This window comes from Hemicordylus capensis, chromosome 5 (assembly GCF_027244095.1).
Source record: "Hemicordylus capensis ecotype Gifberg chromosome 5, rHemCap1.1.pri, whole genome shotgun sequence".
NCBI lineage: Eukaryota > Metazoa > Chordata > Lepidosauria > Squamata > Cordylidae > Hemicordylus > Hemicordylus capensis.
The window spans coordinates 214,898,357-214,912,518 of NC_069661.1; the positions used below are offsets into that span (position 1 = coordinate 214,898,357).

Genomic DNA, 14,162 nt, shown 5'->3' on the forward strand with positions numbered 1-14,162 from the left:
TGTATTGGTTTAGGCTTTATGTATGAACAGGTAGCATTAATAATTTCCTTCTAATCTGTGATTTCATGTGTATTCCTTTTTGGGTTTTGAGTGCAAATACATTTATATAATTGTATTAAAACCTCAAATATTGTGCAATGTTTACATTTGAGGATGCAAAACCCAAAATATGCGGAAAGTATGAATTTTGACTAGTAAAGATACTTACTTTCTTTTTTTGTTCAATTCCTTTTCTTACAAAAGTTGAGAATGACAGGCAAGTTTTTCAAAAAGCAGGAACCTGTGGCACCTTAAAGACTAACAACCTTTTTTGTTGAAAATCTATACTCTGCGCTTCTTTCAGGATTCATGATGAAACCAGAATTTTGCATATAAAATCTTTCATTTAGGTGTTCAGAATGTCCCAAATGCTCCAGTTAAAGCTTTAAAGAAAGATTTATATTAAAAAGGCGCAAGGAAATCTGTATTCCAGTAATACTTCCAACTGCTCCAAACCTTCAGCTCCTTAGAATATTCTAACATTTCAGTCATGTGTGTAGCAAGTTAAATGATTCTACAAAAAACTGATACCATTTCTAAAGGCTTGCTCTTCGATGTGGTCTCTGCCTTTTACACCAAAGCTGGAATCCTTGCCAGGGAGTAAACCCCATTGAACTCAGTGGGCTGAAATCTGAATCACTATGAAAATGATTGTGCTGCAACTATCAGTTCTAAAAACATTTCAAACTCTCCAGGTTTGGTTCATAAGAACAGCCTTGCTGGATCAGGCCCAAGGCCTGTCCCGTCCAGCATCCCATTTCCCACAGTAGCCCACCACATGCCTGTGGGAAGCCCACAGGCAAGCAATGAAGGCATGCCCCCTCTCTTGCTGTCACTTCCCTGTGGCTGGCATTGCGCCTGCTCAGAGACCTCGTGAGAACCTAACAAGCTCAATTCTTTTGCTCTAGGTGGGAACTCTGCCCCCAGCCGCTATATGCGGCTGCGCCATTCCACATTCCCTCAGTCTTCGTCGTCTGCCCTTCGGTAGACGTTGTGGAGTCTTGGGCTCTGCAACGATTAGGACTGTGGCTTTATTAATTCTCTTCTCTTGTTTCCCTGTTTCATGCCTTATTTTTCTTTACTTCGCATAGTATTTTATTTATTAATTATTAAAACTTTTATACTGCCCTTCCAAAAGGCTCAGGGCGGTTTACATTAAAACACCATTAAAATCAGTTAATAATTAAAATAAAAATTATAAAGGCATAAAACAATGATTAACAATTAAAAACATCATAAAACAACAATGAAATAGAACAATTTAAAAACAAGTTTTAAAAAGCTGAGAAAGCCTGGTTGAAGAGATGTGTTTTCAGAAGCTTTTTAAAAATTGCCAGAGATGGGGAGGCTTGTATCCCAGCAGGGAGCGCATTCCACAATCTCGGGGCAGCAGCTGAGAAGGCCCGTCTCTGTGTAGCCACCAACGAATTGGCGACAACTGGAGACGGACCTCCTCAAATGACCTCAATGGGCGGTGGGGCTCATAGTGAAGAAGACGCTCTCTTAAATACCCAGGGCCTAAGCCGTTTAGGGCTTTGTAAGTTATAACTAGCACTTTGTATTTTGCCCGGAAACCTATTGGCAGCCAGTGTAACTCCATCAACAGAGGAGTAATGTGATCTCTCCGAGATGACCCAGAGACCAACCTGGCTGCCACATTCTGAACCAACTGAAGTTTCCGGACTATGTACAAAGGCAGCCCCACATAGCGTGCATTACAGAAATCCAGTCTGGAGGTTACCAACAAATGTACCACTGTTTTGAGGTCATTGATCTTAAGAAATGGGCGCAGCTGGCGTATCAGCCGAAGCTGATAGAAAGTACCCCTGGCCACCGCCTGAACCTGAGAAACCAAGGAGAGGTGTTGATCCAGAGTTGAGCAATTACTCCCAGACTGTGAACCTGTTCATTTTGAGGAAGCGTGACCCCATCCAGAACAGGTAGATCAAAATCGTGTCTAGATTTCTGACCCCTCACAATAAGTACCTCCGTCTAATCTGGATTTAGCTTCTGTTTATTCTCCCTCATCCAGCCCATTACTGCTTACAGGCAGGCATTACCAGCGTACTGGTAACACCCAGCTCCAAATCCCCTGATGATCTCTCCCAGCGGTTTCATGTAGATGTTAAAGAGCATTGGAGAAAGTACGAAGCCTTGAGGGACACCATACAAGAGCAACAATCTCCAATTGACACCATCTGGAATCTGCCTGAGAGGTAGGAGTGGAACCACTGTAAAACAGTACCTCCCACCCCCAAACCCAGTATTGAAAGCCGCCAAGAGATCCAAGAGGACCAACAGAGACACACTTCTTCTGTCAATTCCCAATTGGAGATCATCCATCAGGCCAACCAAGGCAGTCTCTACCCCATAGCCCGCCCAAAAACCAGTTTGAAATGGGTCTAGATAATTAGTTTCCTCCAAGACCTCCTGGAGCTGAGAGGCCACCACCCCCTCAATTACCTTGCCCAGCCATAGGAGATTGGAAACTGGCCTATAATTGCTCAACTCTGAGGGATCTAACGCAGGCTTCTTTAGAAGAGGTCTAATAATTGCCTCCTTAAGACAAGGAGGCATCCTGCCCTCCCTCAGAGAAGCATTTATGATTTCTACCAGGCCGCCTACAACAGCCTCCCTGCTAGATCGAACAAGGCATGTTGGACAAGGGTCAAGAGAACAAGTGGTAGGCCTCACCACTCCAAGCAGCTTGTCCACATCCTCAGGAGTCACAAACTGAAATTGATCCAGTCGAATCGTATAAGAGGAGTTGTCGGACACCTCCAGTTCAGACATCAAATTAATTGTGGAGTCTGCATCTAAGTCGGCCTGAATCGGAGAGATTTTGTCTGCGAAAAATTCATTAAACACATCACAGCGGGTAATTGATGCTTCCAAATTCTGGTTCAAGGGAGAGGGGGCAGATACTAGTCCCCTCACAACCCTGAACCACTCCTCTGGACGTGAACTCGCAGAGGCAATACAGGCAGAAAAGAACCGCTTCTTTGCTGCACGTATCGCCTAAGCATAGATCTTTAAATGTGCTCCATGTCATAATATGTCAGATTCGATTCGAGTCTTTCTCCACTTGCGCTTCAGCCCCCATAGATCTTCCATATACCAACGGGCCAATTTTGAAGCAGGTCGGAGGGGACGCTTGGGAGCAACCATGTCTGCTGCCTTGGTGAGCAAGTTGTTCCGATTCTCAACCAGGGCATCAACAGGATCACCAGCAGAACCAACACTGAATCCCTCCAAGGCTTCTTGGAATCTACCGGATCCAGTAACCTCTTCGGGCGGACCATTCTAATAGGCCCTTCACCCCTGCAGAGATGGAAAGTGGTTGTAAGTCCAACCTTAACCAGATTAAGTGATAGGCCTATAATTGTCATGGCTGCTATGAACTCTGGAGCTGCCCCGGACAAATTGGTCCTGAAATGAACATTGAAGTCCCCCAGCACCAAAAGTCTGTGAGACTCCAACACAAGTTCTGCAACCAAGTCCATGAGCTCAGTAAGGGATTCCGCTGGGCAGCGGGGCGATCGGTACACCAACAGAAGTCCCAGTCTATCCCTGGTCCCCAAACTCGAGTACACACATTCAGTATGGTCCGATACCCTAACAGGGACCCTGGTAAGGGAGATGTTATCCTTATAGACCACAGCCACTCCACCTCCCCGCCCACATCCCCTCACCCGCTCCTCTATAGAATATGCTGGAGGAAGAAGCTGGGACCAGACTGGGCCACTAGCTTCCCCCAACCAAGTCTCGGTAATACACACCAGGTCAGCCCCTTCATCCATAATCAAATCATGGATGAGTTCAGATTTATTTTGGACCGACCTGGCATTGCAGAGGAGCAAGGTAAGGTTATGTGGGTTGTTGGCAGTGCTCCCTGAGGCCAGAGAGCTGGCAGGACAGCCGGAAGGGGAGACAGCTATTATGTTTCTGACTACCCTTCCCCTGGAACAGCCTTTTGTCCTGCCAACGTTACTTCTTCTATTCCCCACCACCACCGGAATAGCTGCCCCACATTCAATGAAGGCGCTCCCTGCCTCCCCATCTCCAGACAAACCCACACACATTGCAACTTCAACCAAACTTTGATACAACTCAAAACTGATTAAACAGAAGCCCCACTATTGAATGTCTCCCTCTATACAAATAGTTGGACAAAATGTCCAGCCCTCGCCCTTGTTGCTCCCCCAAAGGGGCAACCTCCTTTGGTGTCGCCCCTTCGGTGGTGACCCTGCCGCCACTGGGAGTCTTTCTATATAGGCTGAGCAGCAAGCCCAGCAGGTGGAACCAGGAAAAACTGCCCAGTCACCCTTGCAGCACCAATCCTGCAAAGCCTCTCCACAGGCAGTCCTGGAGGGAGGCAGATGGCAACCAAGGGGGCAGAAGAGAAGAGGCAGCCAGGCAGGCACCCCAGCCTCTCACCCTGGGGTAGATGGTATCCTCTTCTCTTCCTCTCCAGCAGACTTCTAGTAGCATCTTTTTCTTGGCATTTTCCCCCCTAGTCTCTCCCCCCCCCCCGCCATTTGTTTTGGCTCCAATTCCAGATGGGATGGAGCTTGTAGCCAGGAACTTTCTGTGCTGGGCACGACAAACTAAAAAGTGTGTCTGTTGTAGACCGAAGACCCCTTCCCCCAATACTCATACCGAGTGTCTTCTCTGCCTGGGAGAATCCCACGTGGTCGAGACCTGTGTCCATTGCCAAAGGTTCACAAAGCAGGCTTGAAAGAATAGGCCTTCTCCCTTGCGCGCTGCCCTGTGGGCCCTGGCCCTCCATTTGTCAGAGGCCTTATCGTTGAAGCAGTCTTTGAAAATGGCTTCTTCAGTACCGTTGGAGTGATTGGACTCCGCTCCTCCATATTGGAGCAGGTGGTGTCAGTACTGATACTGTCTGTCCCTGCTTTGGATCTGGCTGTGGTTTTGATCCCTTCTGCACCATCAGAAATGTTGCCTGGGGTGACACAGAAGCCTTCCTTCAGAAGCCCCGGAGAAGAAAAAGAAGGTGGCACAAGTTCCTCCTCTACCAGTAGGACAGCATCTACTGCCTGTTCTGAAGAAGAAGAAGAAGCCACTGTCAGTTCCTTCTTCGGAGATGCCATTGGTGAAGAAGCCGAAGTTGGATTCATCAATGAAAGGCTTGGGAGAGGTTCAGCGGGCGTCAGCGGATATGCCTGCACCAGTACCAGTGCCTGCGGTACTGAAGGTTGCTACTCCTCTGCTTCATAGTTGTTCCCTGATGAACAGAAGGTCCCTGTGCTGTACATCTGGCCGTAGCTTCCCCAGAGTGAAACAGGAGGACATGGAGCCTGCTGATGAACCGGACTATGCTGTTTCAGACTATGAGCCTTCTTCGCCAGACAAGGGCGATGTGAATTTGACGTGGCTTCCTAGGCGTTGTTCTCCTCCTACAAGCCGTGTGGACCAAACCCTCCGTAGGGATCGAGGGTCACATTGGGACTTGGAGGACTGCTCCTCGGAATGTAAATATGGGAGAGGCTGGGATCAATATGGCCAGTCACTCTCCGGTTGATACCATGCTTCTTTGCTGGGCTCGGTGTATTCTGCAGTGGTTGACTCCCCCTCTTGTGGTGAATGGCGCTGGGAAGAAGGTGTGTATTGTCAGTTTTCTTCGGAGTGTCGTTCAGGTTATTCTGACTTTGGGAGGTCGTGGTACAGATCTTGGTACCGGGAAGAGTCCGTTGCTGGTGACTGGGGAGCTAGACGTGTTTCACATAGGGCCCCTTCACATTCAGAAGGTAAGCCTCAATCTCGTTCTCCTCAACGATACCTAAGGGACCGCGCTCATGAGCACTTGTCTCCATTGGAAGGTCCAGTACAGCTTCTGGCGGAGTAGCCCTTGTCAGTACCGGCTACGAGAATGAATGTGTCAATACTGTCTCCCTTGGATAACCCTCCAGAGGTCCCAGCCATTCCTCTGGACTTGGTTCCAATTCTGGTTGGGCCTCCAGAGGCAGAGAGTGAGGGGAGCGACCCTGAATCTCCAGACTGATCTAATTTCTGTGGGGTCTTCTCCTTTGGACATTCATTTGGATTCAAAGCCGGTGTCTCCGTCAGAGGATCTGAAACAATACTCTGTCTATGTAACACGTATGGCCTAGACTCTGGGAGTGAGCCTAGATGTGCAGCAGAAAGGGGAATTGGGCCCTTTGTTCGGACTAATTGATGCAGAGGCTAAAGTACCTGTGTCTTTGCCACTTAATATGGCTCTACTAGAAGTCATGCGTGGTCATTGGAAAAAGCCTGCAACCCTTTCCCAACCTAACAGACGTTTGGAGAATTTCTATAGGGTACAGATGCAGGAGGATAATATGGCCTTTTAAAAGAATCATCTCACGCCAAATTCCATTGGGGTGGGAGCCTCTCTGAATACAAGGGTTGCAAACAGTCTGCACCAGGAGATAAGGAAGGGAGGAAATTGGACTCCTTTGGGAGAAGTCTTTACTCGGCGTCAGCTCTGCATTTAAGGGTTGCCAACTATCAGGCCTATAATGCTAGGTATAACCACCTTCTGTGAGAGAAGTTGGTTCCTTTTTTGGACCTCTTGCCCCAGGATAAGCGAGATCCAGCAAAGGCCTTTCTGAGAGAAGCTGTGCAGGTGGTGAAGCAGGAACTCTGCTCAGCAAATGCATTCTGTGGAATGTGCCCCAAAAGTGATGGCCAAGTCTGTGGCCTTCAGGAGGCATGCCTAGTTGTGTTCCTCCAATTTGACCTATGAGGCTCAGGCTAGAATTGAGGATCTTCCCTTTTGAGGGTTCTAGCCTTTTTGCGGAACAGACTGATGAGACTTTGCAAAACGTCCAAAAGCCGAGGAGTACAGCTAAGTCTATGTCTGGTTCTTCCTCTACACCTAAGCCGCAGAGGCAGTCTAGGTGGTCTCCCTACCCACAGGCTAAGGCAGCTCCACACCAACAGTCTTATTTGGAGCGTTCCTTTCGTGTTAACAAATTGCAGCCTCGATAAAAGTCTGGCTTGCAGGCCAATAAGCCCACTTCTCAGAAGCAGTGACCAAACACTTTTCAAAAGAAGCAGTGACTATTGGACCTTTCGGACCTGCCTTGCTCTCTTTGCTGCAAAATGGGACAAGGTGACTGTAGATCAGTGAGTCCTCACTGTTATATGCATAGTTTATGCTCTGGAGTTTCACCATACACCCCAGTTGTCCAGGATTGTGACTACACCGTTGATGCCTGCACTAGAGGAGGAGGTCTCTGCCCCTCTCTTGAAAGATGCAATCGAGAAGGTCACCAATGTGGCGAGTCCTGGGTTCTGCTCCCAGTACTTCATCATTCCAAAGCCGGATGGCAGCCAATGCCCTATATTAGATCTCAGGGGCCTGAACAGGCACATCATCTACAAGATGTTCCGTATGTTGTAAGTGCCAACCATTTTGGCCCTGTTGGAATGGGACATGTGGGTGGTCTCCTTAGACCTACGAGATGTGTATAATCACATCTCCATCCATCCACAGCATCGCCGTTTTCTGCAGTTCAAGAAAGGGGGGAACACCTATCAGTTCAAGGCCCTGCCGTTTGGCCTGACAATGGCCCCAAGTGTCTTTACAAAGTGCCTTGCCCCGGTGGTGGCTTTCCTGCAGGAAAGAGGGGTACAAATACTGCCATTTCTGGATGATTGGTTCATCATGGCAGGATCAAAAAGGGCTGTTTTGGAGTCTCTCGACACAGCTGTTGACACTTTGGAGAACCTTGGCTTGAAAATCAACTTCAAGAAGTCCCAGTTACAGCCAGTTCGCAGGATACAGTTTATAGGACTGATTTTGACACCCACTTGGAGAAGGTCTTTCTTCCAGAGGCCCGTATAAGGACAATTATGAGACTGGCATTGGCTTTTGTGGCTGGAGGGCCACAGACCCTGTACTCTGTGTAGTGCCAGCTAGGCCATATGGCTGAAACCACATATGTGCTCCCACATGCGTGTCTCAGGATGTATATCGTTCAGAGATGGTTTCTCGACATTTTCGACCCCCTTTGGGATTCAGAGCATCTAAAGTGCATACCTCCTCAAGCGGCATGCAAGAACGTTGCCTGGTGGGTCGAGGTCCATTATCTGGACTTCAGTTCTTCTTTTACCACCTCCAAGGTGGGTCATTACCACCGATGCGTTGGAGCTTGGTTGGGGCGCACATATGGCCCATGATCACGTGAGCAGCCATTGGGCTGTGAGAGAGGCAGGTCGACATATCAATTATTTGGAACTGATTGTCATCTTCTACGTCCTCAAAGGGCTTCTACCTGTAATTGTGGGCTGTCTGGTAACGGTTCAGACCAATAATACAATGGCAAAGGCCTATATAAATCGACAAGGGGGCACGGCTTTGAGAAGCCTCCTGTTTCTTTCCATTGACCTTTGGCTGTGGTGCATTGCACATGTAGTGACGCCACATGCAGTCTACATTCAAGGGGACCTGAATGTTCAAGCAGACACTTTGAGCAGATTGAGGACGATCTCCCACGAGTGGATGTTGGATCGGGAGGTGCTTCAAGAGTTGTTTGCAAAGTGCAGTGTTCTGGTTCCGGCTGCTTTTGCATCGCAGGACAATGCCCAGTGCACCCTCTATTGCTCAAGAGGAGGGAGAGGGAGTACTCTCTGGGGGGTGCGTTTGTCTTTTCCTGGAGGGACAGTTATGTTTACCTCTTTCTGCCAGTCCCGCTCATACCAAGAGTCCTTCAGAAGCTGAAGGTGAACCGTTTCCAGGCCATCCTGATACCCCCTTGGTGGCCCAGGAGGTCTTGGTTTCCAGCTCTGCTGCAGTTGGTGGTGACTTACATTCGCCTGCCTTCATTACCATACCTTCTGTCGCAAGGGAGGGGTCAGGTGCTCCATCTAGAGATCTGTTCTCGTCATCTGACCTCCTGGAAGATCTTGCCGTTTTCCCGATGAAATTCAGATGTTCTGATTGCAGCTCGGAAACCTTCGACAAGAAAGTTGTACGGACATAAGTGGACTTATTTTCTTGCCTTTGCTACTCAAAATGGTTTTGATGTACTTGATTTGCCTGTTCAAAATGTTTGTACTTACCTTTTGCATTTGAAGGAGTCTGGTTTGAAACTCTCCTGTATTTGTGTACATTTGGCATCTATTGTAGCGCATTCACCTGTCACTGGGGTTTCCTGGTTCAAGGATCCATTGGTGAAGAGATTTCTTAAAGGGCTATCACATGTTTTGCCAGATGACCCTGTCTTGGCACCTAATTGGGATTTGTCCATGGTGTTGGCTGGCTTGTTACGCCCACCCTTTGAGCTGTTGGCTTCGGTTGATCCTCTCCTTCTCACATGGAAGGTTGCCTTTTTAGTGGCGATCACCTCTGCAAGGAGGGTGAGTGAACTCTGAGTTCTGAGGGTTGATTTGCCATACTTTCAATTTCATAGAAATAAGGTCGTGCTCTGACTGGATGTTCAACTTCTTCCAAAAATCTATTCTACTTTTCACCGTTCCCTGTATTTTTTCAGGTCCCATCATCTGATATGGAACGCAGGTTGCATCATTTGGATATTCAGAGGGCTTTAGCCTTCTATGTTAAGAGGTCAGCAGGTTGGAGGAAAGCTCCTCTGTTTGTTCTGTATGATGGGCCTCACAAGGGTTTGCAAGTTTCTTCACAGTCCCTATCTAGGTGGATTGTTTCGGCTATTGAACTTTGCTACAGTTTGGGAAACAAACAGTTGCCTGGGACTATTAAGGCACACTCAGCTAGGCCCATGGTGGCCTCTGTTGCTTTTGATCATGCAGTCCCATTAGACACTATCTGTCAAGCAGCTACTTGGGCTTTGCTCCGTTCCTTAATTCCTCATTATGCTGTTGATGCCAAGGCACGTAATGATGCTAAGTTTGGCAGGACAGTCCTGCAGTCTATTTTCAGTTGACATGTTTTATTTCTCTGAAATAAATACTTCTTGTTTGAGTGCATCCATGTCTCTGTTGGGTTTTCCCCTCCACCTTGGGTGCTAGCTTGTTATGCGCCCATTGCTGTAAAAGGCAGAGACCACGTCGAAGAACTGCAGGTTGCTTACCTGTAACTTTGGTTCTTCTAGTGGTCATCTGTCCTTCTACACGCCCTCCATTCCTCCCTCCTGGATCTACTGAAGGCGGACTCCGTGACTGAGGGGATGTGGAGTGGCGCAGCCGCATATCAGCTGGGGTGGGGTTCCTGCCTAAAGCAAGATAATTCAGCTTGTTAGGTTTTGATGATGTCTGTGCGCAGGCGCAGAGCCCATTGGTGTAAAAGGACAGATGACCACTAGAAGAACCAAAGTTACAGGTAAGCAACCTGTAGTTCTTATTTTTCTAAAGATTCATTCTGAGCTAGAAGCTCTATCAAATAAATGGAGAGTACAGTTCTTGTCCTGCATTATTCTGTCTGTCCTTCATTACTTGCCTTCTATGTATGGTCTGCAAGCAGGACATACCTGTTCCTTTTCTGTCTGTCTTTTTATCTTGGAAAACCCTGCTAGGTGTGATTAGCAAAGGTAGGGTCATTGATCTCTCTGCAAATGCTCCTTCAGAGTGACTGGGCCAGCTTTCAGCATCTTCATTATTTGTACTAATGAATCAAGCAAATACTAGAATTTAAAGCATGCACCCCATTGTCATCGGCTAATTCAGTCCAGTTGCTAGAGCTGGGAGGGGCACTCGCTGCAGCATGTGGTGCTTGGTTCATAGGTTTGCAGCCTTAGTAGTGGTGATTTCTAGCAAGGATCCTGTGGTAGCTAAATCTGGAAGGGACTGGTGTTACTGTCAGGTAGAAAAGCATTCTGTATAGTCCAAGGGGCACCTTTGAAAGTGATGATTCTCTTACATTTAACACAGAGAGAGCAACTTGCCCCATGGCTCAGTAGCCACCTAAAACAGTTGCCTCACTGCTTCATTGGAGATTTGCCCCTAAGAAGTAGTCATCAGTATTGGGTTGGCTGTCAGAGGACTTCTGTATACACATAACATTTTTATTTTTAGTTGGGGCAAGTACTTATAAACTTCAATCATGCAGATTTTTTTTAAAAAAACTAATACCTTAAAATAATGTAGAAGACTGCCTTCAAATCTCTTCACCATGAAAGTACCAGCTACTTGACAAATGTCCTTTTAGTATTAGCATTATAGCATACTTCTTGTGTAATTACTTTCAGTGTACCTGCAGTTCTCTCCTTTACTTTCATCTGGTTGTAATGGGTGTTCTCACTTCCTACTCAAAACTGTTTGTGCTGTTCAGCTATTTTGACCCACCCTTTCAGTGGCTTTACTTGATTGCTACATTCTGGCAGTAAGACTCTCTTCTTCTTTTTTGAAGCTTTTTACAAAGAAGATATAGAGATGTATTATATTAATTATCTTTGTCTTAGATACTTATTTCTAAACGTGTCTGTTCAGCTGAGAATTTTTGTCTAATGTGGTATTGCACATGGATTTTGAGTGTTCCAGAACAAAATATTTAATTCATCCCTATAGTGTGAAGTGCCAGTATATTCTTTCCTCCAACCCAATAACTCTAGGGTTTGCAAAAGTATTAGAACCAGAGCATGTATCCAGTCCAGGACAAGAACTGTACTGAGCTGCCCACCAGAGGTGTAGAATTTCCTTAGTGAGATACATTGAGATTTGTGTGCTGAAGTGAGTTTTGCAGTTCTTGCGAAATCAAAATCTACAACATTCTTTTAAAAATGTTGCAAAATGTTGGGAAGCACATTAACAAAAAACATTTTTACAAAGATGATGGAAAACTGAACTACTATTTAGTTGCTTTTTGAATCTTCTTCAGAGATCTTTGTTACATTTCTGGTTTTTACTCTTTAGATATTGGTTATCCTATATTTGGGGTGCACACACGTAAGCAGGAGAAAACTAAATGAATAGAATTCAGTAGCCTAAGCAATCTAAAAGATACTTTAGAAAAAGTGAATTTTAAGGGGAAAAAAGAATATACTGCATTCTCATCTTTAACTGGGAAGCAACTTCAAAAGGGACATAACATATTTATTTTTACTTTTGGGATTCATATTTTATAAGCATTTCCCACCATTCTTATTTTCTTGATTGACTCTCCTATTAAGTTGCTGTGTATAGAAGTGCCTATTTCATAGCGATGGAGATTATGCACAAGTACCATTCAGGTGCCACCTTAAGTGACGCAGTGGGGAAATGCTTAACTAACAAGCAGAAGGTTGCCGGTTTGAATCCCCATTGCTGTTATATTGGGCAACAGTGATCTAGGAAGATGCTGAAAAGGCATCATCTCATACTCCGTTGGAGGAGGCAATGGTAACTCTCTCCTATATTCTACCAAAGAAAACCACAGGGCTCTGTGGGCGCCTGGACTCCAAATCAACTTGATGGCACACTTTACCTTTACTTACCATTCAGGTCTGTCGATCTTGCTGCAGGAGCAGGCCCCATCTCTTTTTCAGTCATATATTTTACCAGGCCAGCACTGATTTATTTTCACTATAATTTCAGTTCTTCATGCCTTTCTGTTCTACTTTACACACCCTTACCTCTAACATGGTTAACGTTACAACACCTCTTTGTTTTTAAAACGTTGCTACATTTGCAGGGATCAAAAATTAGTCAATTTTTTCATTTTATTTGATTCCTGGAAACTAGCATTAGCATTTAGTAAGTGCTCCCTAATCTTATATGATCATATTAAGATACAATGGTTAAACAAAGTGTCACCTTAAGATACAATGGTTAAACAAAGTGGTACACTTAACTTTAAGAGCACCACGTTAATGATATCGCTTGAGCTGAAGGATGCAACTAACTATCATTAGCATCTTCTATATGTACAGGAGAGCCTCAGTATTTGTGGGGATTCTGTTCTCTGCTGCTATTGTGGATACAGAAATCACAAATACTGGGTTATTGGTGCAATGGGACCGTGGGGGTTAGGTTCCACCCATGGCATTATTTGGCAAAAATCGCCATTATTTGGCATTTTTCTCTTCAAAATGGGTCTAAAAGACCCTAGAAATGTGTGGGAGGGTATACTAGTGTGCTCCATGGGTTCCCAGCAGTCCATAAATGCCCCCCCCAATAGAAAATGGGCCAAATATAACCGGTTTTGCTGTTTTTTAAAAGGGAGCTAAAAGGCCCTAGAAATGCAAGGGAGGTGTGCCTACTGGTGGCTTCTCTGGAATGGGCCTTCTTCATTTCTGCCCCTGGACTTTGGAATGTGCTCCCTGTTGAGATAAGAGCTTCCTCATCTCTGGCAATTTTTAAAAAGGTACTGAAGACTCATTTATTCACCATGGCTTTTAATTCGATCTATGGTTCTAAGAAAAAAAGAGGGGGATCTCCCCCACTTTTTCTTTTTTTAGATACTGGGTTTTAAATGTTTTAAAAAATTTAAATGTTTTAAATGATTTTAATTAAGTGATTTGATGTTTTAAATTTTAATTGTAAACCTCCCAGAGATGCAAGTTTTGGGCAGTATAGAAATGTAATAAATAAATAAATACTGTACTTCACGGGTCCTTGGCAGTCAAGCAATGCTTCCAAGAGTTGAAAATTGGCCCAATGTCAGCTGAAAATTGCCTCTTCTTTGCCCGTTGTTTTTTTAAAAGGAGCCATAAAATGGCTCCCAATGTCAAAATGGTGGCTGTGAATGACCTCCCGAGGTCATTTCCGGCCACCCCCAACCCGCGGATACATGGATTTAATCCTTTAAAAACCTTTCCCTCCCCCGCATATACTGAGGTCGGTTGTCTCTTACCCAAGCGCAGATATATGAAAATGCAGATAGCAAGTTCACAATTAACAAGGTTCTCCTGTACATAATTATAACATGATTTGTATACATTTCACATTAGTGTGAATGCCCATCCTAAGTTTCCGCACTGTAGTTTTTTTTGTTTGTGCCTATTTCTGTATAGAGAGGAAGTCCAGGGTGTGCACACAAATCATGTTTTACTTTAGGTTAACTAACCTAGCATAAGTATTTCTTGGTTCCTTCTCTTATATATTCCAAGTTATGTCTTACTCTTAACTGTAACTGTTAGTGTACATGAATTACTACTTGCATAAATATGAGGTTCTGATTACATCCTATTGATGTTAAACTATCATGTTTTACAAAAGGGCTT

The 14,162-nt window shown here is 45.4% G+C and overlaps 1 protein-coding gene across 2 annotated transcripts in view; it reads left to right on the plus strand.

Moving 5' to 3' along the window:
* The window catches only part of MRTFA (myocardin related transcription factor A), a 115,810-nt gene that overhangs the window by 58,277 nt on the left and 43,371 nt on the right, over positions 1–14,162 (plus strand). The window lies entirely within an intron of this gene.